Source organism: Talpa occidentalis, unplaced genomic scaffold, assembly GCF_014898055.3.
Source record: "Talpa occidentalis isolate TD23 unplaced genomic scaffold, MPIMG_talOcc4v2.1 talOcc4.11, whole genome shotgun sequence".
Lineage (NCBI taxonomy): Eukaryota > Metazoa > Chordata > Mammalia > Eulipotyphla > Talpidae > Talpa > Talpa occidentalis.
The window spans coordinates 63,891,359-63,895,582 of record NW_023601104.1 but is presented as its reverse complement, the minus strand read 5'-3'; positions in this window follow the sequence as shown (position 1 = coordinate 63,895,582).

Genomic DNA, 4,224 nt, shown 5'->3' with positions numbered 1-4,224 from the left:
TCTTGGTTCAACATTTTTTGGTGAGGAACCCAAGACCCAGGGAGATTAATTGCCTGTATGTGACCTTGGGCCAGGAGCTATCATGAATCCTTCTATAATGTCATCTGGAATTAACTTTTTCTCATAAATCTAAATTTCCATGAAAATTTGAAGCCTGATGGTAAATAAAAAAGTGTATCAAGAGATACTTATATACATTAATATTAATTTCAGTATCTAAATTAAATAAAAATATCCTTTATTTGCATACTTAATTAAGCTAAAATATTTTTCTTATCTTTCTACTTTTCTTTCCAACCACACTCCAAAAAGAAACAATGATTATTCCAAAAGCATTTTCCTTATATTTAATATTTTATATTTTGATATTAAGGGCATACAATCAACACATATTCCTACAAAATATTTGTGTGTAATATGCATTTAACCTTAAAAGGTTGTGCAATATAATAATTTGTTCTAATAATCTCTCATGTTGACATGTATACAGAATTCCAGAACAGTGTGAATACTCTTTATGGCCTAATCAATGAAATTAAACATGTCAAACACATCTCAAGCTTATGGCGTAGGTGATACCCAGATGCAGCAAACACGCTGGGTCACCAAATCTCGTAAGCAAGAACTAACAGGGCCTCTCCCTGCTCTACCTAATGAGGGAAGGCTGCTTTCGATTAGAAAAAAAAGCAATTAGGAAATACAGTATCTAAAGCCAAATAGTGGGAGCAGATGTCCATTAACTAATTCTGTGTTTTCCATTCTTCCAGGTGAAAAAGAAGCCAGACTTGGGTGGGAACTTGTAAACCTTTGTGTCCCAAGTTACTGTCTCCCAAAATCACAGAGAAGGGAGTCTCAGACCCAGAGGTCAGGACAGCATCAATTTGGACAGTTACATGGTTACTCCTATTCCCGTGTAACTGTTCAAATTGACCTGTGAAGACAGCAGATCATTTTGAGAATGTCAGTGGATGACTGAACAAGTAGTCAGGTAGTAACTTCAGTTAGCTTCTATCCTAGATGTGGGATCTACATAATTTGCTAAGAAGTAGGTATTATCTATCAAGTCATAAAGTTAGATATACCCAGAAGCATTTCTTCAATAAGCTAAGTAGGACACATGAGACTGAACTGAAGCAGATCTAAAGGTAGCACTAAACTGTGTGAGCAGGTGGTGCATATTCTTGGTGTTTCTTTGATGCCTAGCCATATCTCCTTCATCTCATTAATATAGCTTCATGGGTGGAAGGGGTACCCTCTGACCAGCCAAGGATATAAAACACTAAACCTGATAGTTGGGTGAATCTGTACTATATGTATACTGCTGTACTTACTAACCTTAATTGGGTATAATAATAGGACAGTGATGAAGAAAAATACTCCCTGTGAGCAGAATTATCAGTGGTGTATTGTTTTGTTCCCATTTCCTAGAGAGAGAGAGATCCTGTATTATGAGTCTAATTTGTTTCACAGGCAGTGACTAATGGTTGTCTGAATGTCATAGACTGGAAAAGTGTAAGAATGGGGGATTGGCAATAAGAAGGTATAGGGATAGGGCAACTGGATAGAAACCTTTGTCATACCAAGGGTGGGTGGTAGGAGTGGTCTGCCCTAGGTATAAGAAATTACTTAGAATGTAGACAAACAAAAGATTCCTTAAAGAGGAGTATTGAACCACTGACATTGTTTAGCTTTGTCAGCATGTAGTGCTAATAAAGACAAGACTAATTTATGGTTGGTTTTATTATTACATTTAAATTCTCTGCAAATAATATACCCCCTTATCACCCACACCTGATGGCCTCCCAATGGCCTAACTTTGACCCAGAATGTGACAATATGTGTGCCTCATGCATGCTCACCTGGGGCCCTCGCATCTAAGAATTCTTTTAATAATCAGTGGGCAAAGGATAAATTAAACCCTTTCCATGGATATCAGTTAGCAGCCACTTTCTCTGACCACTCTGGTGATTGCTCACTGAACTCATGTAAAGTGTGGTGGTAGGGATGGTAGTTATAGATAAGATCTGGGCCCTGCCACTGTGCAATGCCCAGTGTGCCAACAGTAGATTGAGCCCTGATATGTTCACCATACCTTAGTATCACTAGCCAGCCACCTGGTGGCAGAAAAATGATATAGGACTTATATTGGTGAGGGCAGCAATGTGTCATCAGAATAGACAATCTTATGTGAAATTAAGTTGCTTAAAAGCATTCACCTTCTAAAACTAGGAATAAAATAAGTAAATAAATATTGAAGAAAAGACATAATAAACATGAAAGCAACAATACTTTTCAACTATAAAAACCATAGAAAGATTTTAACAATAAAACCAAAGGACATAAATTGAAAAGACTTAAAAAGCAGAAAAAACCTTTGCTCTTCTACTTACAGTTTAATGGAAAAAGAGAGAAAGGCAACAAAATGCTAGAAAGGAAAGAATTTAAAAATCTTGATGAAATGTATATTTTTCCAGATAGTTATAAATTACTAACATAAACTAAAGGAGAGGGAAATTTTTAAATGGGCTAATAAAAGAACAAAATGGTAGTCAATAAAAATAACAAAAGGTAGAAGAAGTGTGAAAGACAAAGATAGGTATAAAAAACAAAACAATAGGTATAAGCAACAAATCAAAAGTCATAACAATTATGGCAATTGTTAGACCAGCTGTATCAATAATCACTTTGAATGTCAGTGGTCTAAATATACCAATTAAAAAGCAGAGATTGTCTCATAGGTGAAAAAGGAAGACCCAAGTATATATTGTCTATAAGGAAACTCCTTAGAATATAAATACATGTACAGATTAAAAGTAAAATAATCGAAAAAAATATACATGCTAACATTAATAAAAAGAAAAAAGATCTTACTTATACGTGGAGTCTTAAAACAAAATAAGGAGCTCACAGATACATAAAACAAATTGGTGATTGCCAAAGGCAAAAGTGGATATGGGTGAGGTTTGTGAGTGGGGAAAAAGAGTGAAGGGGATCAAAGGATACAAATTTCCAGTTATAAATGTCACGTGTGGTGATCCAGTTAATAATACTGTATTACGTATTTGAAAGTTGCTTAGAAGTATATCTTAAAAGTTCACAAATCACAAGAAAATTTTTTGTAATTGTATGCAGTAGCAGATGTTAATTAAACTTATTGTGGAAATAATCATCTTGCAATATAGCATATTATCCAATCATTATGTTATATAACTGAAAGTAATAGGTTATATGTCAAATATAACCTCATAAAAAGACCATCAAACAACTGATAAAATTAAAAGCAAATTTAAAAAAGAAAGGAAAATAGTTTTTCCTATGGAGTTGATAAAATGTGCTATTTATGAATTCTTCTGTTCACCGATAAAGAGAAAGAACATGAGAGCTATATTAATTTCAGACAAAATGGACTTAAGAACATCAAAAACAGTTGTAGAAATGTAAGGAGAAATAGACAAATCCACGATTACAGTTGGAGACTTTTTAATACCCTTCTATCATAACTGGATGGATCCAGCAAGCAGAAAAGCAATAAGGACATATTTAAGCTCAAAAACACCATCAATAAATTGGATATAATTAATATCTATATACTGCTTCATCCAGCAACAGCAGATTGCACAATCTTCTTCAATTTTGTATAGAATATTCACCAAGATAAACCACATTTTTGGCCACTGCACACCTAAAATATATAAAAAGCAAAAATCATATGTCTGATTTCAAGCCACATGGAATTAAACTAGAAGTCAATAATAGAAAGAAAGCTGTAAAATTCAAAATACTTGGATGTTAAGCAACATACTGCTAAGTAACCTATGAGTTAAAAAAGAATCTTGAGAGAATTTTTTTTCTCTTTTCTTTTTTTTAATATATTTTTTTTTAATTTTATATTCCCCATACAATTGCAACCCCCTTATTTTGACCCCAATCCCGCCTTTCCCCACCCCTCCCCCCCACCGTGTGTCTCTGGTTCATAGTTGTTTGTTGATTTTGATTTTTTTCTTTCTTATAGTTTTTCTTTTTCCTGGTCCCTTATTTAGGTTTTCTAGATTCCTGCTATGAGTGAGACTATCCGGTATTTTTCTTTTTCTTTCTGGCTTATTTCGCTGAGCATGATCCCTTCCAGCTCCATCCATGTTGCTGCAAATTGCATGTGTTTATCTTTTTGTTGTTTTTTTTTTAAAGATTTATTTATTTATCTATTTATACAAGCATTGGGTACAG